At 41.6% G+C, this 27267-nt stretch overlaps 1 protein-coding gene and 1 pseudogene across 2 annotated transcripts in view; both read left to right on the top strand.

Moving 5' to 3' along the window:
* The window catches only part of LOC114667157 (zinc finger protein 208-like), a 193266-nt pseudogene that overhangs the window by 98702 nt on the left and 67297 nt on the right, over positions 1 to 27267 (top strand).
* Positions 1 to 27267, top strand: part of LOC114665629 (gastrula zinc finger protein XlCGF26.1-like) — a 249425-nt gene that overhangs the window by 63598 nt on the left and 158560 nt on the right. The gene's annotated exons all lie outside the window — the stretch shown is intronic.

Genomic DNA, 27267 nt, shown 5'->3' on the forward strand with positions numbered 1-27267 from the left:
ACTGATTAAAATCACAGCTATTGAAATTTGAAAATTATATCAAAGGGTGATTTTTCATAATGAAATCAATTTATCGTACAGCGCTACTCCTGTCTGGTCACCCATAGATAACTTATATAAGAGGGGGTGCCAGACACAGAACAGTCCATGAATGGCCTCATGACCGTCACAGCTCAATCAAACAAGAGCCTCGCCAGGGACAGGATTACTAGGCCTCACCCCTACAACCAGGCCTATGAGTGGGGATCACTGGTGAGTGCATGGTGGCCAGGTGGTCCATGTAGACTAATCTGACAAAGAGACGTGAAGACACCCTGTGGGCTCACAAGGTGGAGGATGAGAGTTGAGTGCAATGGCAGCTGGGTATTAGGAGAGGTAGGATGGGTACACTAGAGAAAGAGGTTGGAGCAGGTACTTATGCAGCACAATGCCACTTCCCTGATATGAGGAACCTCCTCAGGATCTCAGATTAGGACCCAAGTGCAGCCACACAATAGGTGACACCTCAGCATCAGCACCACATTAGTTTGAATGGAATAGTGTGAGGTTGTTTTTTTTTTTTTTTAACGATAGCTGTAGTGCCAATCCTGCCAACTACCCCCCAGGTTTTCCCTGAACGTTGGAAATACCACTTGCAGGGCTGGATACAGATTAACATCATACCCAGGACAAAGCAATTGCAGGTCATCACGCATGGATGAGAAGGCACTGTGTCTGGAACCGGATGATGTTCTACGGACTTTGAGGAGAATTAATCCAAGGAAAGCTGCGGGACCAGACCAGATACCAGGTTGTGTACTCAAAGGATGTGCGGAGCAGCTGACACATGTCCTTACGGATATATTTAACATCTCTCTGTGTCAAGCTGTTGTGCCATCTTGCTTTAAAACCTCAGAAATCATCCCAGTTCCGAAAAAACCCATAGTCACAACCATGAATGACTATCGCCCTGTAGCCTTAACATCAATAGTGATGAAATGTTCCGAGAGGCTGATCAAGGACCACATTACTTCTGTCCTACCCTCCTCTTTTGACCCACTCCAATTCGCCTACCGCTCCAACCGTGCCACAGAGGATGCCATATCTATTGCACTCCATTTTTCATTGGAACATCTGGAGAATAGAGACGCTATGGTCTGCATGTTGTTTGTTGATTTTAGTTCGGTTTTTAATACCATCATCCCTCAGAATTTGATCAGCAAACTGGGCCCATTGGGACTGGGCATACCTCTGCAAAACTGGATATTGGACTTTCTAATGGATAGGCCACAGTACGTACGGGTAGGAAAGAATAAATCAGATACCATCTCCTTGAGCACAGGTTCTCCACAGGGGTGTGTTCTAAGTCCCCTCCTCTTCACGCTCATGACCCACGATTGTTGTGCCAAGTTCAGCACAAACCAAATTATTAAGTATGCGGATGACACAACAGTGGTGGGTCTCATTCGAGGTGACGGGGAAGGGGATTACAGAGAGGAGGTGAAGTCATTTGTGGAATGGTGTGATAAAAACAATCTGATACTGAATGTCAAAAAAACAAAAGAACTGGTGATCGACTTCAGGAAGAAACAGCTGATACACATCCCGGTCTACATTAAGAACACTGCTGTGGAAATTGTGCAGTCTACTAAGTTCCTGGGAGTTAATGTGACGAACAACCTCACCTGGTCCCTGCACACCTCCTCCGTCATCAAGAAAGCTCACCAGCGCTTGATCTTTCTGCGGAGGCTAAAGAGGGCCCATCTCAGTAAGTCAGTCCTCACCACTTTTTACAGAGGGACCATAGAGAGCGTGCTAACCAGCAGCAGCTCTCTGTGGCAGGATAGCTGCAGCGCTTCGGACTGGAAAGCACTGAGGAAAGTGGTGAGGGCTGCGGAGAGGATCATTGGAGCCCCGTTGCCAAATGTACAAGATTTGGCAAAACAACTCTGTCTGGCCAGAGCTGTGCGGATTTCTAGAGACCCTACTTATCCTGCCTCTGAACTCTTTTCCCTCATGCCCTCAAGCATGAGGTACCGCAGCCTGAAATGTAGAACTACCAGGTTTAAAAACAGTTTTTTTCCTACTGCCGTTCGTCTTTTAAATGAAGCATTTTAGTATTTTATTGTAGGCTGATTTTAACTATGTGTTTTTATTAATGTCTTGTGCATCGTATTTTCGTTCTGCAGCACATCTTGGATGTTCTGCTAAATGACAAATAAAATGGAATTGATTGATTGATTGATGGAATCAATTCTGGAATTTATGTGATTTGAACCAGCAACTTTCAGATTGCCAGTGCATATCCCTAAACGCAAAGCCACCACTCCGCCTGCATACTGTGGCTATTGGCACATGATCCATTGCAAGTTTCAAGTTAGGGGGCTGTCAAAAAACAGGGCCTGGTTAAAACCCATTGAGACATTCCTTATGTGATTTTTGGCCTATACATGAAATTCATTGTTATTGTCTGTTGTTGTTGATGCTTCTCTGGTGTGAAGTTGGAGCTCCAGCTCTTGGAAGGGGCTAAAAATACCTGCAAGATACAGTAGGAGTCATCTCTGCACACAGCATGGGCTCAGGAACAACTTCTCAATTAAACGTGAACTCACTTTTAGTCTGAAGTTGTCTCACTGGAGAGTCTTTAGGCGGGTGTGTGTTGTGCGGGCGCTCTGAAGGCCTCAGATGGGTGCTCACGTTGGTTGGATGCCTATAGTTTGGGTTTCTTCTAGTGCATTTGAAAGTTGTCTTGCTGAAATTGGTGACCAGTGTCTGCTGCTAACTAACTTTTACCTTCTTTGTAATTGACTTAATATTGAAGACGCAGACCCCTTAATTAGAAATCAAACAATAACGAGACACAAGGGAGCCAACGCATGACAAGCTAACCTCTGTCTATCCTTCAATATCTGAAAATAAAAGAGGTAAAGGTGCCAGTAATGTTTATCTGCTCAGCTCCACAAAACATTTTGATGGTCTTCTTAGAAAAAAGAAAATCAGTAGTTTTGAAAATGTCTGCTGTGGTAGGATGAGAGCACCAGCAAGCCATGGAGCTAAATAGCAGGTTTAATTAACAACAAGAATCGTCATATAATTAAGAAGCTAGTTGGAGAGTAATGGGTTGGTGTGAAGTGAGCCAACAGATGACCACCTAACATTTCATTTTTATATAGCTGCCATTTAACGAAAGAAAAACAATTCAGAGGATGGAGTCTTTAAAAACCTGGTAATTAAAACAAAGGTAATAGAAGTTAATTAACAACAGAAATTGGTCACTGATGTAGAATATGGCAGGAAGGAAAACCAGAAGCCACTGCGGCCCTCCAGGATTGGGGTTGGACACCCTCTGCGACAGATGAAGGGCATACCCTGGTCAGTTAAAATCTCACGCTAGATGCCAATTTTCATGAACATTTCTGAGAGAACTTTAGCAGCAGTCTGTGCATTCGCTCTCTGTAGAGCGGCCACCATCGGGGTGTCTTGTTGCATAGTCAACCAACACAAGTATATACAGAAAAACATTTTTACACTTGGGGAGTCGGCCTACAATATCTAGCGCAACCCTCTCAAAAGGAACATCCAAAGTAGGCATCAGTGAGAATGGAGCCCTATGAGCGGGAACAATCTGACAGTCGGGACACGGCTTGCAAAACTGCTCCACGTCCCGCTCTATATTCAGCCAATAAAAGCATTTCCCTCATCTTCTCCGTGCCGAGATGACCTCCCAAAACGTGGGCGTGAGCAATTTTTAAAACCGTCTCACTATACCCTCTTGGTACCACCAATTGCTCGATCCACCCATCCCTCATGCAATCCAAATTCGCCCAATCCAAGAAACCATCCTTAATTAAAAAGTGTGGTGTATTAAAATTCAGGTCCTCCCTCTCCAGATAATGAGATTCATTTGCGACACGGGCTTGTTTGAATGGCAGAATCCAAGTTGCTGTTGGCTCGTTGCTGGCAGGCAAACTCTGAATGGCAGCCTCTGCTTCCTCTGCGCCTGACGTAGCATTGCACCCACCCCCCGCTGCTACTTCATCAGGTTGTTGGCGCAAGCAACAGGGGGGTAAAGCCTGCCAGCTGTCTGGGATCCTCACTTAAGGATTTGTCTCCCACCTCACTAGACAACTCAGGTTGAATTTTAAACCCTGCTCTTTGATTGACGTTGTCTGTGGCAAGCCCCTCTCTATCTACTACAGAGGGTGGTGCTCTCCAGGTGGCCAAGACCCAAGGGAAAAGGACATTCCTCTTCCCTATTAAAAGAGGTCAAGGTGAGGTTTTTGATATTGCAGTCCAAACCTTAAAGTTCTTCCCTTTTACTTTCAGAGAGAGTAAGATAGTCTCGTGTGTTATAATGTCCCCATGGACGCAGTGAAGGTTCACCCGATCTGTGCTCCTACAAGGGGGTCTGCTGGAGCAAGTCACTGTGAAATACACAGAGGTTGTTACCAGAGTCCAACAGCATCAGGATTTCACATCCAGCCAACTTAATAGAGACCTTAAAATTGTCTTTGACTAACATCTTGGGGGAAACTCGTGAGCCGCATACCTGGGCCAGACCGATGTCCATGGTTTGTGCAGGTGGGAAGCTGCAGTTCTGAGCCAGATGTCCCAGCTGATCACAGCGAAAGCACCTGCACGCAGTCCCCACTATGGAGTTCCTACAGTGGCATCAGCGACCCTAGGAGCCTGTGCTGGCTGGATCGAAGTCGGGGCCAAGCCCAGATAGCCCCTCTGCTTCCAGGTGGCTTGGGCGCCCTCCAGTCTGTGGGTTGGGTCTAACAGCGAGTGGATGTCATTCTGAAGCATCTCATCACAAAGGTTCTCATCTATCCCTGACAGGACTGTGTCAACAGTGAGCTTCTCCACAAATGCTCTTGAAGGTGTCCCCGTGGAACCAGCTTTGAATCCGGTCCGCAAAGTCATCAACCTGTCCTCATATAGGCAGATCCGAGTCAACTCCCTGCAGATGAAACTGGTACCCCTTGGCCACCTGACTCATAGCTGTACGGCAGAGGATCTTCTGCTTCAGGATATCATCAAACCTTTCGGGAGGGAGGTTTCACATGACCTGTAGGGCCTCTCTGGTTAAAAACAGGGCCATAATAACTGTCCTGCCTCCCAATCCCAGGTCATCAGTGTTGCTGTGCACCCAAAGCATAGTAGGAAACACTCCAGGTCATCCGAGGGAGTCATCTTCACCAGCACATCCCTGGGGCACGCAGAGACAGGAGCGCCCACAGGAGCCTCATCTTGCTCTGCCAGTATTGGAATGTTGTGTGCCTCTTGGGGTTCCATTGGTGCAACAACCCTCTTCTGGTACCATGTGACCTAAAAGGTGAGGCTGAGTCTAAGGATGTCAGGAAGATCAGCTTTATCCAACTTGAAACAGGAACAGCCAGGTTAATTATTGCAGCAGGAGCTACGACTCTACTACATACAGATATATCAAACAAGCAGGACTGGGGCGTTAAGAAGTGTGGTGCAGATGGGGTCCAGGACACAGGCAGTTGACCTCCTCTTACAAAGCAGGCTGTTAAGAAATGCAGAGGTGACTGGTGAAAATTTACAAAAATAACTGGATGGCATGGGAAGACAGGGAAAGGTACAATGGATAATGGATTTCTGTTAGTTGGATTATTTAGATCTTTAATTTTATTACCGAAAAAGTGAAGGAATTTTTCATAGACTTCTGTAGAGTAGGTAATTAGGTCAGACGCAGGCTGAAGTAGTTTATTAACTACAGAGAACAAAACCCTTCGGTTATCACGGCCATTTTCTATTATCTTCTTATATAATACGCTACTGTGGTTGTTCGTTTGTCTGTCCAGGATTTTAAATCACCTGTAGCTCACAAACCGTTTGACCAATTGTCCTGAAATTTGGTACACATATACTATGTGACGTCTACTATCCGCTTTCGGGGTGATGATTGACCTCCAAGGTTATTACTTTTTATTTTTATTTTATTTTATTGTAGAATCAACTCTCGGCAGCGGGCAGTAGGGTGGCCGTGTGGTGCATGTGTCTGGGTGCCGTTCTCATCCCTACCTCCTTCGCTGTCACTTCTTCTACCTCTTCATATCTTAAATCATTCTTGAGGCAGATTCAAAACTTAGGTGCCAGTTTAAGTGAACAATTAAGGGAAACATACTAAGTAATTGCAACACAAACATTGACTTAATCAGTTTTAATGTGAAAAGATGCCGACGGAAGAAGAAAAGAAGCAGGACGCTTGGGTGGAGAAAAGAACAGCTGCTCAGGGAGCAAACAAATGCTAAACGTACAGAGAAAGAGTAGGACAAGTAGGAATGCTCAAGTCAAGTGTATTGACTTCACGTTATCCTGCAGTGTACCGTTAACTGGTTCTGCCATAATGCGTGTTCTGTGCTGCATCTCTGTAAGCCCTTTGATGGTCACAGAGAGCCTGGATGTGCACAGTGAGGTCACTTTTATGTGACATTCTCTCAAGGCCTCGACCAGCTACTAGATGTGCCACGGAGCTGAATGCTTAAAGGAAACCTTCTTATGTTTTAAAGCAGCTGTTATATCTGGTGCTGAATGAAAAGCTGTGTTATAGTGGTCAACAAGACTATCTAGTGCAGATGGAATAGGGGGAAGATGGAAAAAGATCAGCAAGGATAGAAGCACAGATATCTTTCTGAAATAAATTTGATGCTTACAAGTAAGAGGAGGAAGAGGTCATGAGACAATGAAAAGTACTGCTTTATGTCAGAGAGTCCCAAATCACTGTTGTAAGTGCTGCAGACAGATAAGCCAGATGTGCAGATAAGGTCTAATATGTGACCACCAGAACAGGTAGGAAAATCAACATGTTGCACCAACTCAAAACAGTCCACCAAAGATAGGAATTCATTTCTCAGTTTGCATGTAGGAATGTCAATATGGATGTTAACATTACCAAGAATAACAACTGTCTGAGACCGGGAACTTAAGTGGGTTAATAGTTTAGACATCAGATAAGAAAGACCCATTGTATTTTGGGGGATGATTGAAAACAACACGTATAATTGTTTTCGTTATTAGTTTAAGAGCCGGGCACTCAAAAGACTATGGACTTGGGATGTTTTTGATGTTTAACTTGGATTTAACAATTACTGTGTCCTCTCCACATTGTCTTGAGCTGCGAGCCTCTGTGAAGTAAACTTAAGCGGATGGTGTAGACTCCGTGAAGACGTAAATTTGTTTGGTTTCATTTGGTTCTTTTAAGCACAGCATATCAAGGTTGGAGTCTGTAATGAATTCTGATAACACCAATGTTTTAACATTAAGAGATATCGTGTCAAACAATGCAATATTAGCTGATGAGGTTCCATTCTGCACAGATCCATAGCCAGAGTTTATTTTAGCATGCTGACACTCATTTCCAAAACCATGAGAAGGACGGCACATTCCTGAACTGATGCTCCTGGTGAACTTATCACTCTCAGACCGGCAGTGGTGGTGACCTGAAACGCAATGTAAATATTTTGGGTGCCACAAAATAGCAGCGTCTTTTAGGACATTCCAATCTGACCATTTCCTCTGGACAAGCGGTTTACTATGCTGGAGTTTATCTCAAGAGTACTTCAGCATAGTAGAAAGCCAATACATATCTGGCAGCAGTAGAGCACACTTAAGCAGTGCAGCACAGCTGAGAAGGTGGGGTGGCACAAATCCATGGGAGCATAGACTATAGAAACAGTTGAAACAAAGACTGATGCCACTAGAGGATTTATCCATTCAAAAATGGGAAATGTTGTAAAATGTGCATGAAGATAATTACCACAATTCAGAGGTTCCAACATTTAACCATATACATATAACTGTGGGTATTAGAAGGGTATCGCCTTAGTGCGGCAAACCCAGTGGGTGTGAACATCAGATAATTCCTAAAGTTGGAGCACAGATAGTAGACGTCGACAGCGTTCCACTATATCCATTTTGATTAACCTCCTTAGCGTTAGACCCAAACGTAATTCAGACTGCGGAAACCACGCTAAAAGCATTAGTCCTGAGTGTCACACAGGCAACTGTACAGATGTGTCTTCTGTAAGCGTTAGAACCGAGAATCACTCAGGCTGTAAAAGTGCTGTCAGTGCTGCCGTTCTTTGGAGAAATTGTGTCTGAGTGCAGGTTTTCAGTAATTATGAAATATCTGCACTTTACCAACAATGAAGTCATTGATAAGAATACCCATCCAGCTCCCAAAATGAAGAAAATTTGGGAAATATACCAGGCGATTGAAGTAAAATTTCAGAGCATTTACTTTCCGGACTTCACTGTCAGCGTCGATGAAAGTCGCATGGCTTATAAGGACAGACTGTCACGGAAACAGTACATCACATCAAAAAGAGCAAGATTTGGCATAACGTTTTATGAGCTTTGTGAATCTAAAACAGGATACATTTGGAATTTGGTTCTGTAGACAGGGAAAGGGGCAACATTTGATTTAAAATACAATTGATACGGTGTTGCTACATCATCAGTGCTGACTTTGATAGATGCTTTGTTGGATCAGGTTAGTGTGAGACCATGGACAATTTTTATATTTTTCCAGAGCTATTTGACAAGTTACTGCAAAGAAAGACTAATGCATATGAAACAGCACGTCCTGACCGTCATGGCAGGCCTGAAGACTATAGCAGAGCTGAACAACAGTGAGGTGCACTAGTAGCTTGGAAAAAGGATAATGTGCTTACACTGAAATGGAAAGACAAGAAAGATGTTTGTCGTCTTAGCACCGTACATAATGGGGCTGCAGTCAATGTACAGGCAAAGGTGACAAGCAGGATACAAGACCTTGTGCAGTGGTCGACTAAAATACCACAATGGGCAGCGGAGATCATGAGGATCAAGAATGGACTTTCTATCCCGTTAGGCAGAGGCAACAAAAGAAATACTACAAAAAGATATTTCATCATCTGGTGGAACAGTGCATTTGGAATGCATTAGTCTTATACAAACAAACAGCTGGCAACACTGAATCTCATGAAAACTTTACATGCCAGCTTGTAGAACAAATCATTGGCGCACAATTACACTACTGCTAAAGAGACACAGTCGACCCAGCACATCGTTGATCAATCCAGAGCATCTTATTGGTAGACATTTTATTAATTATATATCTCCAACCATAGAAAAAAACATGAATCCAACTCGTACCTGTGCAGTGTGCTGGTCAAAAACTGATAAATCTGGAAAGAAAATCGAAAAAGAAACACGCTAGTATTGTCCTGACTGTGACGCTGGACTGTGTCTTTCACCGCGCTTTAAGATTTACCACACAAAGGACTCATTTTGAGATTATATACTGGATTGGCATCATTAGTAGTATTATCATTACTCATTATTATTTTTGTTATTATTGTTCATTTCATATTACTATTTTTATTCATCACCAGTAACTGCGCATTGCATGATAACGTACAGTTGAATACACTTGACTTGATCATTCCTAGTTTTCATCCTCTTTCTCTGTATGTTTAGCATTCGTTTGCTCTGATGCGCTTGCTGCTTCCTGAGCAGCTCTTCTTTTCTCCACCCTAGACGGCCCGCTTCTTCTCTTCTTTCATCGCCTTGTTTTCGCGTTAAAACAGATTAAGTCAGTGTTTGTGTTGCAATTAATTAGTACATTTTCGTAAATTTTTCACTTAACTCTTTGAGGGCTAAATATTTTTTCTTGCTTACAAAGCAATGGCTTCCTACATAAACCAACATAAAACTGTGCTGCTGTTGACGCAAGTGTGGTATTTCTGGCAGCAGTGGCTGCACAGGGGAGCCTCGATGGCCAGCAGGAATGCACGGTGGGCCAGCTACCTGGCTGTCTTCGCACAGCGAGTGGCGCATTGTGACTCAATGTGGTTTGTTCCTCTTGTCATTATAAGTGGTGGTCATCCCAAGCTGTCGGAGTATCAGCGACACGAACGAACGTGTTCAGCACCACGATCAGCCAGTGTGCTCGTTTTTCCATCTCCAGATCACTTGCATCAAATTCCAAGTCCGACAAGTCAGAGTCCGGTTCAGCAACAATACGTAATAACGCCCATGGAGCTCCTCGCTACTCAGACAGGCACAGGAAATCGAGGAATAAACGAGCAGAGCTACTTCACTTTTCTCCTAGCAAAGAGAGGCGAACTAAAACGTCGGGGCGAGTTTTGTCGCAGTTTATAGCCAATTACCATCCTTGACCCTTCGAAATTTGAGAAAAGTCGACATCAGCCCTGAAAGAGTTAAGCTGGCACTTAAGTCTTCAATCTGCCTCAAGAATGATTGAAGATATGAAAAGGTAGAGGAATTGACAGTAAAGGTGGTAGGGATGAGAACGGCGCCCGTACGCATGTGCCGCAAGGCCGCCCTGCTGACCGCTGTTGAGAGTTGAGATTCTACAATAAAATAAAAAGAGGAATAACCTTGGAGGTCAATCATCACCCCGAAAGCGGATAGTAGACGTCACGTAGTATATGTGTACCAAATTTCAGGTCAATTGGTCAAACGGTTTGCGAGCTACAGGTGATTCAAAATCCTGGACAGACAAACGAACAACCACGGTAGCGTATTATATAAGAAGATTACTATTATTATTTATATCACGATTATACTTTTGAGATTTAATAAAAGAGTAATTTTTCATGCCAAAAAAAATGCAACGCTTTTTAAATTTTTTTTTTTTTTTGGAATAAAAAATAACACTAAGGAGGTTAAGCAAATGGAACATTCTCAGTTCCTAGATCTCCATGATGCAAGGAAAAAAGTTCACAAATCGGGCATCAGGCAGGAGCAGACAGTCAAAAAGAAAGTTTGAATCTTTTTTATGGTCCACAGCATGAAAATCAGTTGTTCCTGAGGCTGCAAACTCTGAGGTAAAGTCTAGAAAAATGAATCCAACTTCAATACAAAAAGTAATCAGCTACATCCATGAACTATACATACAGTAAGAGAACGTGAAAGGAATGCAAGGTTCAATGCGAATTTTAACAAAAACTGTTGTTAACAGGGAGGAACGGCAGCAACATTAATATGCCATCGCTCCCTCTACTGATCTGCACAGCGTCGTATTTTGCCAAAGAAACTCTCTTCAATAATGTGTTAACTGAAGATTATCACTTTTTAACTCCATTAATTCCATAAAATTAGAACAAAATATATTTTTGATTAATATTTTAAGACTATGATGACAAAATGGTGAGGCAGTTCTGTAATGTAATTTAACAAAATGTTGACTTATTCTTGTCAGTTGGTTTTCTCAGATGCAACCTGTTTAATTTAGTTACTTCAGACTCTTGGCTGTAGTCATTGTGCTCATGTGGTGAATTGTTGTAGTACAGGAGGAAAAATTAATTAAGTTGGGTGTCTTTCAACTTGCAACTTAACTTTTATGATTGCTTATGCTTCTATAAGGTTGTTCATAATTTTAATCAGTATGTATTAATCAGTAAGATGAAAATGAGCTTTCATTCTTCCTTTTAATTTTCATACAGGAAACAAACCTCACTGCTGTTCTGAATGTGGCAAACAGTTTTGTCGCAGGAGTGATTTACAGAGACACCTTAGAATTCACACCGGAGAGAAGCCATTTTCCTGTTTGGAATGTGGCAAAGAGTTTTCAAGAAGAAGCGTTCTTCAGATCCACAAAAGAATCCACACTGGAGAGAAGCCATATTGCTGTACAGAGTGTGGCAAACAATTCCGTGTCAGTAGTCAGCTTCTGAGCCACAAAAGAATTCATACAGGAGAGAAGCCGTATTGTTGTACAGAGTGTGGAAAACAGTTCTGTAGCAGGAGTCATCTTCTGAGCCACAAAAGAATTCACACAGGAGAGAAGCCGTATTGCTGTTTGGACTGTGGTAAAGAGTATTCAAGAAGAAGCCTTCTTCAGATCCATGAAAGAATCCACACTGGAGAGAAACCATATTGCTGTTCGGTATGTGGCAAAGAGTTTTCCAGAAGAAGCCTTCTGCAGAGTCACAAAAGAATACACACTGGAGAGAAGCCGTATTGCTGTATGGAATGTGGCAAACAGTTTTCAAGAACAAGCCTTCTTCAGACCCACAAAAGAATTCACACAGGAGAGAAGCCGTATTGCTGTACGGTGTGTGGCAATCAATTCAGTATCAGGAGTCATCTTCTGAGCCACCAAAGAATTCACACTGGAGAGAAGCCATACTGTTGTTTGGAATGTGGCAAGCGATTTTCACAAAAGAGCACTCTTACAAGACACAAAACAATCCACACAGAAGAGAAGCCATATTGCTGCTCTGAGTGTGGTAAGCAATTTTTACAAAGGAGTAATCTTCATAGCCATCAAACAATTCACACCGGAGAGAAGCCATATCGCTGTTTGGAATGTGGCAAAGAGTTTTCAAGGAGAAGCGTTCTTCAGATCCACAAAAGAATCCACACTGGAGAGAAGCCATACTGCTGTACAATTTGTGGCAAACAATTCCGTGTCAGTAGTCAGCTTCTGAGCCACAAAAGAATTCACACAGGAGAGAAGCCGTATTGCTGTACAGAGTGTGGCAAACAATTCAGTAGCAGGAGTCATCTTCTGAGCCACAAAAGAATTCACACAGGAGAGAAGCCATATTGCTGTACAGTGTGTGGCAAACAGTTCCGTAGTAGGAGTCATCTTCTGAGCCACAAAAGAATTCACACAGGAGAGAAGCCATATTGCTGTTTGCACTGTGGCAAAGAGTTTTCCAGAAGAAACCTTCTTCAAAACCACAAAAGAATCCACACCTGAGAGAAACCTTACATCTCTTTGGAATGTGGCAAATGATTTTGTCACTGTCATAATCTCCAGTGGAGACATCTTGAAAACACACAAAGGAAATGGAAAATCCTGAAAAACCATGCTTAGATCAGCTGATGACTGAAAGACCACTGGTCCAGACGCCATACCAAACTTCTGTCTTAAACAAATTACAGCACTGCAGTGGGATATGGCTGAGTGTAGAAATGAGTTACAATCAATGCAGCACCCACAGATGACACCAAAGTGGCTCACTACAGGAACATCTCTATTAAAATCAGATCAATGCAAAGAACCCAAAACACATCACCTCATAACGTGCTTCTCTGACAAGTTTAAACTCTTTACAGCAGTGTTTCTTAAAACTGTGGGTCACAACCTAAATTGGGTCATGGACATGTTTGTAAAGTGTTGTCACATGACTGTAGTAAAGTTAGCCAAGTTAGTCCTTGTGCAAATTATACACAACTGTCTATTTTGCATGCGAACAAAAAATATTCCCCACAACATTACCTTCCCTGTCACAGCCAGTGAAACAATCAAACTGAAATGACTGTCAAGCAAAGGCACGTTTAAGAAATGGGGGGGTCAACAGAATGAAAGATGAGATTAGTGATGTGATTCCCTTCAGTGCACAGTTAAGAATGTTGAAGAGAAATGAACTGATGCAGCACAAGAATATGACGAGCGAGTGAATAGGATCTCGGGGTACGAGTGTTGTTCACTAAAATCGGTTTCAGTGGTCGTTGTCGATAGATCATCATGTGCTCGCCATTCAGCAACACGTTGAGTCAAAATCTGTAGCAGAGGTGCAAGGAAGATTCTGCTTTCAGTTAAATGTGCCTTGGGGATGAAGAATAGAATAACATCTCGTCACACCATTCCAAAGGGCTTCGATAAATCAGTCTATTGGTCACATGACAGACATGTTTGGACCACTGAGAACAATAAGAAAATATGAAAACATCAAGACAAGGTGGGGACATTCAGCACAAGGTCAGTGTGCAGCATTAAACATTTAAAATGCGACCGTTCTCTGAATTGTTCATCAAGATTTCTATAACTCGGATAAAGTACGGAGAGTGCATACATTTATGAATTTTTTTTTTTTTTTTACTGAATTGTAAATGAAAACTAGGATATGCTGAAAAAACCCATTTTGAAATAATGCATGTATTGTTAATTGTGGCACTCTTTGGAAAAATGTTTTTGAAAAACAATATGCTATTCAAGGCAAGATAAATAAACTGCATTAATTTATTATTTTGTGATTATTCCTTATCCGGTGCCACTAATCAAGTGACAGAGTTAAGTGTCCATTCATATTGTCCTTTCAAAACTCCTCAGATCTCCACCCCAAGAATTTCTTTCTCTCAGGTTTACTAAAGCTTACATGAAGCATTTACACTGGCAGTGACAGGCCTTAAAAATCTTGTCTATGTTTAGAATAAAAGCTATTGTTTCATTAACAACATCTTTTCCTTTTATAACTATTCAGGTGAGAAACATGCTTGAAATAAAGTTAATTTTACTGTATTATTATTATTATTATTATTGTGTTATGTTGTGAGTTAGACCACAGCAGCATGTCCTTCCATATCATAGTACAGCCGCAGGGCCTCCCCTGACAGAAATGGCTCAGTGAGGTGTGCCCAGTTCCATACTGGCGAGTGGCGCTGTGCTGAAACATCATAAGGTATGTTTGTATGCCATCACAGGGCACACTGGAGTGAGCAGTTAGGTTAGCCCTTGGCCTCTTACACGTTGGTGCAGGTCTGTGCCATCGTGCTGCTCCTCAACTTCATCGAGTTCAGCCTGCTGTTTGCTACGTGTGCCTTCTGTTGGTTCAGCTGCTGTACTTTCCTGTAAGGTCAATCAGTTCACTCTTATTTTTCAGTAAATCTTGCTGACTACACAAATGTGGGTGAGTGGAAGGACAGAAGAAGACTCCAAGGAAGTGTTGAGTTCTCAGGTTGGTCACTCCTTTTAATCTTATTTTGATAATTTCCAAAAAAAATGGTGAAAAGCAAGGAAAAATTTGCACGAAATAATGGCAGTCTTTTCAACTCCAGGAATTAACAGGTCAGTAGAGCGGGTCTTGAGTTGGAGCTCCAGCTTTTATGAAGTTCAGGTCAAGATGGAGCGGTGTCTCACTCTCTTTCTCTGGGGCTTCTGTAGCCTCATTGGGTGTTTTCTCTGCACTGCAGGTGACAAAAGAGATGATGCTATTAGTGACAGCGCCCTCACTCATCCTGGGGTGGTATCACTGACTTTGGATGAGCCCAGAAGATGAACCTCTGACACACATGTGTGAACACGGCCCCCCCTTAGCCCAGCTCCACAGAGACAGGCAAACAAACCTACCCTGGAGATATCAGCCATGGCGAGAAGAAACCCTCTCTCCATGCAACCTGGTCAATTTATAGAGCTGAAGGCCTAGAAACCACCTGGTGATCCATGGGTTGTAATCCTCCTGTGAACACAAACACTGCAGAGGTGCGCGGTCAGTCAGTAAGTGAAACTCCTTTCTAAAATGTACTATCTGAGCTGAGAAACCACCCATTTTATGAACAATTAGATCTAATTAATACATATAAATATATATATATATATATTGTACATTCGATTCCGCTTAATTGGGGCAGCCGCTTATTTGGGCCAAATCTCAAGGAATGAAAACCAAAATAATAAACTAATACATAATTTAAATGCTTAATTGGGACAACATTCCGCTTAATTGGGACAGTAGCAGACGCATGCTGCAAGTCAGTCATCTATCGTTGCCCGCCGAAGAAGCACTGGTAAGTTTAGATAGTACAATCTTAGAGTGGAGTAGCACATGTCTGCTTAATAGTTACCCGTCACCACTACGGAACCGTATTCAGTTACCCCTACACCACCTCGCGTGTACGTATAACGTATAAGTAAACTTTTTTTTTTGTCAATTTTATTTATAAAATTATAACCCTTGCCAAGATGCCAATAAATTATTTTACACTTTCAAGTAAAATTGCTTTGCTGGATAAAAGTAAAAGCCAGCCATTTAATACAAGCCATCGTAGGCTCACTGAGATAACTGGTGTACCAAAATATACCATAGTGCGTCTCTTACAACAAGAAAATCAACTGCGTGAGGAATGGGCATTACAGAAAAGACGAACTGCAAAGGACAAAGTACAAACTTACAAAAACAAAAGAGAGACTACACTTGATGCATTTTTGCAGAATTAAATTGTATGTACATACCTAATTATTTTACTTTAGAATTTATTATTATTTTTTCTTCACAGCTTATATTATTTTCTTAATTTATATTTGGGTTCAATAATTTTATTAAAATATTGAAAGAAAATTATTTATTGTTTAATTTTATGTGGAATTCGTTTAATTGGGGCAGCCGCTTAATTGGGACAAAATGTCCTAGTTCTAATGTGTCCCAATTAAGAGGAATCGACTGTATATACAGTATATGTATCTACATTTGCCCAGGCAACCCATTTAGTTGAAGCAGATAATTTATTAAAGTTAATGAAATGATACAAAAGCAAATAAAACAGTCCACAGAGGTTTCAGTTGATTTAGGATGGAAGTGAAGTTCTTGATTGCTGAATGTGAATGTTTGACCAGCTGACATGGAGGAGAGGAAAATAAAAAAAACCCTGCAATGGCCATAGAAGAAAAATAAACCTCTGGAGGGTCACAATCAGAAGACAGAAACGAGCAAATCCAATCGTTAGGTCTGATGGTGATCAGTTTCTGCCTCATGAAAGTCAGGATGACCTCAGCCGTCTGGTGGCCCACCCTCCACTGGGCACAGTCATTACTGTCATCAATAACCGTGTCCAATGCCTCCTCATGTCCTCCAGTACCCCTGGTGACTGCAGAACAGAGCGCTCTGAGCAGGTGTGGGTGGCACAAGGCACCACCACACAGTATGGCAGACAAGCAAAATAAATAAGAAATGGAATACTGCTGGGAACTTATTAATATATCAAAGAGCTAAACTTATAACCAGATCACCATATTATGATATCATTACTAGAAGGCCAGACTTTATAAAAAGGGTTTTTAGAAGTTTTTTCAAATGTTCCACAGATTTAGCCTGGTGGTAAATTATTGCAAATTTTTGATGCATAAGAACAGAAAGCTGCCTCACCAGTTCTTTTACGCTTTGATCTTGGAATAGTAAGCAGAGCAGAATTAGCAGATCTAAGATTGTGAATTGGAAACAGGCATTATGAGATTTAGGTAAGGCCAAGAGTGTTTAAAGCCTTATATATAAGAAGAAGTATTTTAAAATCAATTCAAAAGAACACTGACAGCCCATGTAAAAATATTAATATTGGTGGGTATATGCTTATATTTTTTCCTTTTGGTTAAAATTCTTGCTGCTGCATTCTGGACACTCTGTAGCTGATTTATGCCCTTCTTGGGTAGTCCTGATAGGTGAGCATTGCAGTAATCCATCCATCCATTATCCAGCCTGCTATATCCTAACTACAGGGTCACGGGGGGTCTGCTGGAGCCAATCCCAGCCAACACACAGGGCACGAAATAAACCCTGGGCAGGGCGCCAGCCCACCACAAATTGTAGTACTCTAGTCCACTAAATACAAATGCATTTATTAATTTTGTCAGCATCTTTAAATGTTATAATAGATCACAGGTTTGCAATGTTCCTTAGATGGAAGAACACAGTCTTGGTAATATTATTAATATCTAATCTTAAATTATGGTCAGTGTCAATAATAACACCTAAATTGTTAACCTCTGGTTTGATTTGCAGGACCAGGGGCCTCATGTATAAACAGTGCGTACGCACAGAAATGTTGCGTACGAACCTTTCCACGCTCAAATCGCGATGTATAAAACCTAAACTTGGCGTAAAGCCATGCACATTTCCACGGTAACTCATTCCTTGGCGTACGCAATTTATCCGCCCGGTTTTGCAGACTGGCGGCACCCAGTGTCAAAGCAGTGCTACTGTTCCTGTGTGATCACCCTTTCATTCTTAAATCCACACTCCTGGCACGGCTTTATAAATACACTGAAATTAACTGCATATTGTTTATTAGTGTAATGCATCTGATTGTAATTAACCTGTAGCAATATAATGGTCCAGGGAATAGCCATAGTATTCCAAATACCATAACTGCTTTAGCGTTGTAACTCTCACTGCATCTTCTTTCAGCTGATCCCGTTAAGGGTTGCCACAGCAGATCATCTTTTTCCATATTACTCTCACTGCACCACTCGGAGTATTTATATCACTGCATCCGAGTGGGAAATCACAGCAGCAGCTGATTGGAAAGAGAATTATCGGTACACAGAATGAAGCAGACGCTGCCTGAGCCACAGCAAACGCTTTAGTCCCTGTACGGACTTCGCGGTTTAGAAACAGTTTCATCCCAAGAACTCTAAACACACTAAATCAGTCCATCAAGTGCTCCTTGTAGAAATGTTTGGACTTATAAGTACAATCACCCCACTGTAAACTTGCACTACAGTTATAATATTGCACAACCTGCGCCACTTTATAAAGCGCGTATTTACATGTGATGACGGTATTCATTTCTAAGACGAAATGCAGCAAAACATGTTGATTATATTATACAGATAAAACTTTAACTTCATTTAAAAAATCTGTATTGTTAATAATTAAATATGTGAGGACACGGTGCCACAGTGCTAGCTAGTTCAGTAATTGTTCCTGCCTTGCGCTGTATTATTGCTGGTGCTGACGCGACACTGGAAAGATAGACGGATATAATAATTAAACACGTACTACTAAGATATTTCAATGTTCCTTAAAAGTTTTGAAGAATCGAAGTTCTAAGCTTACAGATGGCTTCACATCTATTACATAGCTTATTGTGTGGCGATTGAGTTTTTGGAGAAAGAAAAGTAAGGACAGGAATTGGAGGTTAGTACGTTTGAAAGAGACAGTACTTCTGTAATAAATTATTTCATTGAAGGTTGCGCATGGCGCAGCAAGCCTCTTGCGTGAGACATGAACAAGCACTGCGCCACCGTGTTCCCATGTTTAATAACATGCTTTCATTCCTATCATCATGAAAAAGATATCACGTATACATCTCAGTATTTTAATTATTCAGAGAGCTGTAATATCAAGAATGTAATGGATTATGTGTCCTGTCGGAGAGAGAGAGAAAGCCCGTTTAAGAAGCAGGTAGTGATTCATACACATAGAGCACATAGAAGATCAAATACGGAACAAAGCATTTAACATGCCACTTTAGTTACAATGGGATTTGAGAAATTAGTAAATTAAACGATTTTAAGATGAAGTTTATGATGTTCTACTTTAATGGCAAAATAAACTACGTGATTAAAGTGGGAATTTCGAGATTAAAGTTGACATTTCGTGCTTTTTTCCCCACTGTGTGCCTATGTTTTTTGTTTGTACCCTAATAAGCTTTCATATGACACTCGGACGGTGGGCTACAACTCGCTTTTTCATGGCGACTTTGATTTCTTTTTTATTTCGGGCACTGTGCGACTTTGTGAAGTTGAGCCTTCGAGTTTCTCTGACACTCTGTCACTCGATCAGCTTCCTTTTGTTGATTATACCACTGTTTAAACCAACAAATAGTACGTTTTTCCTTTGCCTCCACTTGGTATTCGCTGAAATTCTTATATTTTCTCCCGTGCTTTTCCCATTGTCTTTTCACAGAAGGCTGTTTATATTGATTTGCATATTCAAAGAGGCGTAATTCTGGGAGGAGTTGGGGCGGGACAGAAGGCGCGTGCACGTGCGTTACTTTTCACGCAAATCGGGATTTATGTAGTAGAAGAACGTGAAAGTTTGCGTGCGCACAGATTCCTGCATCTGGATTTTTCTGTGCGTACGCACAATCCCGCTTTTGTGCTTACGCCATGTTATAGTGTGAGTTCTACGCACGGCGTTATACATGAGGCCCCAGATGATTTATTCAGTTTCTCATGTTGCTTATTGCTGTCAATAACTGACAATTCTGTCTCTTCCTTGTGTAGTTTAAGGAAAGTCCCTTTCATCCATTCTGTTATACAGTACTAGTAAGGCTGTGGATTAAGTGGTTTAGAGCCTCTGAGTCATCAGGCACAATGGATAAGTAGAGCCGTGTGCCATCAGCATCGCTAAGGTAATTTATATTATACTCTGAAATTATGTGGCTTAACTGAAGCATGTAAAGTGGAAATAGTAATGGTCCCAAAATTGAACCCTGTGGTACACCATATTGATTATTGTGTATTTTTGATGCACAATTTCCATGACTGACAAAGAATTTCCTTCCAGTTATATATGATTTAAACCAGTGTAAGGCAGTACCTGACAGCCCTCCCCACTGCTAAGGCTGTTTATAAGAATTTCTTCATCTGTGGCCAGGGGTCCTCAATCACAGTCCTGGAGGGCCGCAGTGGCTGCAGGTTTTTGTTCTAACCTAGTTGCATAATTAGAAAGCAATTCTTGCCAATAATTTAATTTCATGGCTTGTCAGTGCTTTAGCTCTGCGATGTCAGGTAATTCTTATATCCTGGATTTTCTTTCCCTTTCTAAGGATATCATCCAAATGATTTGAAGGCTAAAATGGAGGAGTAATTCTCAGTCCTTCACTTTTTCCTCTTCAATTTCCTTCCAAGTATTTAATTTAAGCCAAAAGTGCACAATCAATACACACAGGTGGAAATGGTAACAAGCTAAATGGAGAAATGCTGCTCTCTTTTGTCATTTGCATGTTGCTAATTAAGAGCAATTAAAAGCCAAGAATATGGCTGTTTAAGACTAAAATAAACAATAAGGGTTCAAAATCTTAACGAGCGAGACAACTAAAATTAAACAGACGTGTTACTTGAACAATAAATGCTTCTTATTAAGCAATTGGGTTGGAGCAAAAACCTGCAGCCACTGCGGCCCTCCAGGACCGTGATTGAGGACCCCTGATCTGTGGTATCGAATGCAGCGCTCGACTCTAACAGAACAAGTACAGATATTTTATTTACATCTGCATTCATTCACAGATCATTTACTAATTTCACCAGAACTGTTTCATTATTATGATTTGACCTAAAACTGACAGACTTATCAAGAATAAAATTTTTATTCAAACAATCATTTAATTGCTGAAAACTACTTTTTCTAGAATTTTACTGAGAAAAAGCAAATTGGAGATTGGCCTGTAATTGTCTAAGATACAACAATCAAGGGTGTTTATCTTGAGCAGAGGCTTAATTCCAGCAATTTTGGAAGAATCGTGTAAAATGCCAGTCTAATGAAAATTTACTATTTCAAGAACGTTGTTGATAAGAAGATCAGAAAATTCTCTAAAGAAGCTTGTAGGAATGCGGTCGAATACCCCAGTGGACTGTTTTAACCGAGTGCTTATTCTACGAAGTTCAGATGAGCTAATTTTAGTGAAGCAGCTTAGTTCACAATGCTGACCTTGTTGAGCCTCAACAAATTTTTAATTTGAAGTCGTCAGTTTTATAATAAGTTTAATATTATTTATCTTTTCTTAAAATTTACTGCTAAACCTTCACTTTTAGCCTCTGATGCTTTCACTGCTAATGGAGCTGCGTTTAAAAGGCGATCAACCGAAGAAAATAAGACTTGTGGATTTCCTACACTGTTATTAATTTTAGATTAGTAAGACGTTCTCTCCAGATGAACTGTTGAGTTATGTTTCTCGTGGTCTGTAGTTTTAATTGCTAAATGCCAAAGTCTATCAATAAGTGCAGTTATGTTTCTAACCAAATCTTCATTTATCCAATATACTGTTCTTTATTTGCCAGTATTTTCCATATTTTGATTTATGCAATTGCTCCACTGAAACAATATGAATTTGGATCACATGATATTCTTGTGACCCGCTGGGCTGGCTACTTTGAGTAGCTGTTCAAAGCCGATCCTCCGTCTGGGACGTTGGAGATCTCTGGGTCCACAGATCTTGAGGCTGATCCTCCAATTAGCTGTGAACCCCCCAGTCTCACTGGTGGTGAACCAGCTCAGGGGAGGAAAGGCTGCAGGGATCTGTGTATTCCAGGGTGAACTTCTCCAGAATGGTGGTAAGGCTGTCCTCCTGGCATTGCAAGCAATCTTTGCTTCCATCTGGGAGACTGGCATCATCCCAACTGACTGGGAAATGGGACTTGTCGTCGCTATCTAGAAAGGGAAGGGGCATCACCTGGATTGCAGCAACTACAGGAGGAAAACAGTGTTCTTGGTGCCAGGTAAGGTCCTTGCTAGGGTCACCCTCCATAGGATACGTGATCATTTACTCACCTACCAATGACCAGAGCAGTCTGGTTTTATGCCTAAGAAATCTACGATCAAACACATCCTAACACTTGAGGGTTCTCATCGACTGCAAATGCAAATATCGGCAGAGTTTCTTTACAACCTTTGTCGATTTTTGTAAAGTGCTCGACTTGGTTGATCGAGTTGCCCTGTGGGACATCCTGAGACGTCGTGGGATCCCTCCAAGGCTGCTGGATATCATGGCTGGTCTCTACACTGAACTGTGAGTGCTGTGCAGAGTGGAGGCAGGACCTCTGTGTTTTTCCCAGTTGATTCTGTTGTTCTCCAGGGGTTTGTTCTTGTTCCTACTCTGTTCAATGCTTGTTTGGACTGGGTTTTGGGCAAGGTCATGGGGTCCGGCATCTGTAGGTGAAGAAAGATTCACTGATCTTGATTTTGCTGTTATCTTCACTGATTCAGTGGAGGCTCTGATCAGGGCTCTCAAGAGACTGAGTGAGGAGTCTTGAGTGTCTGGGCTTGTGAGTGTTCTGGATAAAAACCAAGATCCAGGCCTTTAATGACCTCTTGGGCATGACCATCAGCAGTGTGACTGTCTGCGGAAAGAGTGTCGACCTTATCAAGACATTTACTTACCTCGGTAGTGACACTCATGTCTCTGGTGACTCTTCCTATGAAGTCAGTAGACGGATTGGCAGAGTAATGGGGGTCATGAGGTCACTGGAAAGGGGTGTGTGGGCGCTCCCGATATCTCTGGAAAAGGACAAACCTCCAAGTCTTTAGAGTCCTGGTGCTTCCTGTTTTGCTATTTGACTGTGAGACATGGACGCTATCCAGTGACCTACCTGAGATGAAGACTGGACACCTTTGGCACTGTGTCTTCAGAGAATCCTTGGGCACAGCTGGTCTGACTTTGTGTTGAGTCCCAAATGAGACAGATTACTTGCATTGTGAGGGAGAGGCTGTTGCGGCACTATGGCCATGTGGTGCGATTCCCCGAGGGTGATCAGGCACACAGAATCTTCATTGCTGAGTACCCCAGCGGCTGGACCAGGCCAAGGGGATACCCATGTAACACCTGGCTGTGGCAGATAGAGGGTCATTTTCTGAGGGTGGGACTGGTCTGCCTTTGGGATCCTGATCTGTTTTGTTGTGTGGCGACTGCAGCAACACGCTGTACCAATGCATGCTCCTCAACCTGACCTGACCAGATGCTCTTTTAATTTAACTGGACAGATTTCAACCTCTTTATTTTCCAACTCTGTTGAAATGAGCCACAAAGCAATTCTGGATTGAAGACTTAAATCATTTCTGTAAGAAAGATATTGTTTTATGACAGGAGTTTTACTTCTCCAAAGACCAGTTAAGTCTTCATCATTTCAGATAGGTATGGATCGGTAGTTTGTACTGTTGTAACACGGTATGGAGATCTGTCCTTCCAACCACCACCTTCACTATTACAAGTTCAGTTTTATTCAGCGTTATTCTCGTTAAAGAAAATTGGAAAAAAAAACTGTCTTAAAAAATAATTTCGTAAACTAAAATATAAAAAAGACAGGAAACTACAATTAAATGAAAATGAGAAAATAAAAAAACTATTTTTTTAATTTTAATTTTGATGTTCACCACAATACTCTTTGTACATAATGTACATGCGTGTGTGCAGTTGACGGGTTATTTATTAACTAGTATTTAAAACCGCACAGTCTCGACATTAGTTTTAAGAGAAGTATTGATTTCAGCGCATGTGCGAGTGACACTCGCGACCGGCGTCTGAAACTGTGAATTTCATTGGTCACTTCATCCATCAATCAGCGTTCCGTTCTAGAGCCGAGAGCGAATGGGAAAGCCTCATCACTTCTCGAAGACTCATTCTGGGGATTTCCCACTGAAAGCGAACAGCGGGCAACTTTCAGCAAACTTCACTGAAACGGAGCTTACATTTAAATACTACACTCGTTACTTTGAAAGACACAACAAAACACTTTGAAAGTTTGAGCTGTGAAGAATTTGTCAGCCTCGAATAGCAACCTCCATTCTTCAAATTCAGTCCGTATTTAAACTGGAAAAAATGTTATTTAATACACTGTAAGAGCCAATGTTAGAAAGCTAATGTTAAATTCACATTAGTGTCTGCTTAATTTCAATAGAATATCAGTTTCTCGTAGTTAATTAGATTATGGTATTGCCTTTAAACCCCGGTAAATTAACATGAAATAGAGCTTTCCTGTCTGAAAAACAGGGTGTTAAATCAGACAGTTAGGAAATAGTCTCACTTTTAGCATGGACTGTTAGATTAGTTTACAAATAGTTGATTGGCACGCCGTCTTCTGACCGATCTACACGTAATATAACCGTATGGCCAAACTTACAGTAAAAAGAAACAAATAAGCCTTGAAAAGAACTTTCTTTAAAGAACAACTTTTGATTTCTTTGTATTATCATTTTTTTCTCTATTTTTGTGTGAACTGTTTTGCTTTGAATTTTACTAAAAGTTTTTAAAAGAGGGTATTTGTATAGTGAATTTATTTCAAAGCATGTCACACAATTGCCTGAACTGTCCTAATGAAGTAAACTTACAGCAGTAGAACAAACTCAGCTACATACAATACGCCCAAAGAAGGTGGGAAATTCAGCCGTATAACATTAGCCTACTTTTTGCAGATATTGCTTGCTTATTGACGTTACCTTTGCTGTATAAATTCAGCAGAAAAGTAGCATGCAGTTAATATCGTCATCAGAGCCGACGTTACACCTACACGTTTAGTTTTAATCTGGTTACTGGTGCTGTATGTTTCAACCTGGGTGGTGCAATGTCACAGAGCGCATTACTGTCACACTATTATGATAAACTTATCTGTTAAGTGGTCCAAAAATGCAAAATGGATGGAGTGCCGAAGTATTACCAGTAGCCGTACCACGTGCTCTTTAGAACAGGTCATCAACCTGCAACTAAGCATGTTCGGGCGGACGGGAGACCAATTAGCAAAAGTCTGGTTGATGTTGGTGAGGCCAGTAGGTGGCGCTTATCCTATGTTATAAAATTAGAATGAAGCTCTACGGCTTAAGCGAAACCTTTTAAAGGCCGACCGAGTGACGTCACCCTGAGCGACAGAATCTGAAGACAGGAGCAGCCTCATACGGACAGGCGGTTGTACATAAGATGATTCGAGATATGAGCGATTGTTTGCAAGTGAACGACTTTAGAAAAAAATCCCATCACTGAAATACTGAAGGTAAGTGCTCGGGGTTTGTGGACGACACTTTTATGAGTGTGAGAGTTTTCATTCGGCTCGCTGAGATTTAATACAATCTGAGGCGAGCCGCGCGTTCGTGTCCTTTAGCACATCCCCGGACTTGAAGCCACGTGAGCCCCGCATGTCTTTGCTGCTCACTGATGTTTGTTCCGCTGGTTTGCTTCACGTTTGCAAATCCCATTTCTACTTCACACCGTCGCCTTTTCCTTTCCGTGTATTCTTTCAGTCACGATCCCCCTCGAATCGGCGAACACGAAGAGGCGGCCACTCCGCACACAGCGGTCGATTTCTGCCAGTCCAGTGCTGGAATAGCAGCGAAGACTCAGTCAGTCTCTTTCATTTACAAGAGAGAAACGAGCTGAACAAACTGGAGAAGAGTCACTACCATGCTGCTGTTACTCCTCCGTTAACTTTCATAAAGACGTATAAATTAAATGTTAATAACTGGCAAAGGTTGACGGCCATCATCATCAGTTTGTGTATATATTTATATACACGGCCTAACATTCTGAAATCTACTTAATCCGATTTATAGACAATATATTTACATACTTTATTAATCCAATATATCTATCTACCCTGTAGAAGAAGCATTGCATGTTTTACATTAAAATATATAAAATGTGGCAAAATATTATTTCTATTTAAAGTACAATCCAGAAATGTCTGTTATTGAGTACAGTAATCCCTCCTCCATCGCGGGGGTTGCGTTCCAGAACCCCCCGAAAAGGTGAAAATCCGCGAGGTAGAAACCATATGTTTATATGGTTATTTTTATATTGTCATGCTTGGGTCACAGATTTGCCCAGAAACACAGGAAGTTGTAGAGAGACAGGAACGTTATTCAAACACTGCAAACAAACATTTGTCTCTCTTTCAAAAATGTAAACTGTGCTCCATGACAAGACAGAGATAACAGTTCTGTCTCACAATTAAAAGAATGCAAACATATCTTCCTCTTCAAAGGAGTGCGCGTCAGGAGCAGAGAATGTCAGAAAGAGAGAGAAAAGCAAACAAATCAATAGGGCTGTTTGGCTTTTAAGTATGCGAAGCACCGCGGCACAAAGCTGTTGAAGGCGGCAGCTCACATCCCCTCCGTCAGTAGCAGAGAAAGAAAGAGAGAGAGAAAGAGAGACAGATTAAAACAAACAATCAAAAATCAATACGAGCCCTTCGAGCTTTTAAGTATGCGAAGCACCATGCAGCATGTCGCTTCATGAAGCAGCTGCACAGAAGGGAGCAACATGAACATAATCTTTCAGCATTTTTAGACAAGCGTCCATATCGTCTAGGTGTGCGAACAACACCCCTGCTCACACCCCCTACGTCAGGATCAGAGAATGTCAGCGAAAGAGAGAAAAGTAAGTTGGGTAGCTTCTCAGCCATCTGCCAATAGCGTCCCTTGTATGAAATCAACTGGGCAAACCAACTGAGGAAGCATGTACCAGAAATTAAAAGACCCATTGTCCGCAGAAACCGCGAACCAGCAAAAAATCCATGATACATATTTAAATATGCTTACATATAAAATCCGCGATAGAGTGAAGCCGCGAAAGGCGAAGCGCGATATAGCGAGGGATTACTGTATTCGAGAATTTAACAGACGTGTTTGTTCAGTGTTACAGCTCCAATAGAATGGATTTGAACCTCAGCCTGTTTATGGTTTGCATTGTTCATTTTTACCCTGTGTGTGTGTTTTTGCCCTTCTTCTTTCTAAAGATGTGCAGGTTTAATGTTCTGGAAAGTCTAACTTGACTTGTGTCTGTGGACTCTAATGTGAGTGTACCCTGTGATGGCCCATAGTGGGTTCCCATATCCCTGTGTCTTTTCTTATGTTTGCTTTATATAGCACTGTGGTTGTGAGGTGAATGGCAAGTCCCGTATGATGGCTGCTATCATGTTAAGACTAGCCAGGCTGTTATGGGTCTTCACCAGGCCTAGCATTCCTTTTTTGGGGAAAAGGCCTCTTTGATTTAATTAGAATATTCATAAGGGTCAGTAATGAGTTTTTTTTTTTTTTTTTTTTC

This window comes from Erpetoichthys calabaricus, chromosome 1 (genome assembly GCF_900747795.2).
Source record: "Erpetoichthys calabaricus chromosome 1, fErpCal1.3, whole genome shotgun sequence".
In the NCBI taxonomy this organism is placed as follows: Eukaryota; Metazoa; Chordata; class Cladistia; order Polypteriformes; family Polypteridae; genus Erpetoichthys; species Erpetoichthys calabaricus.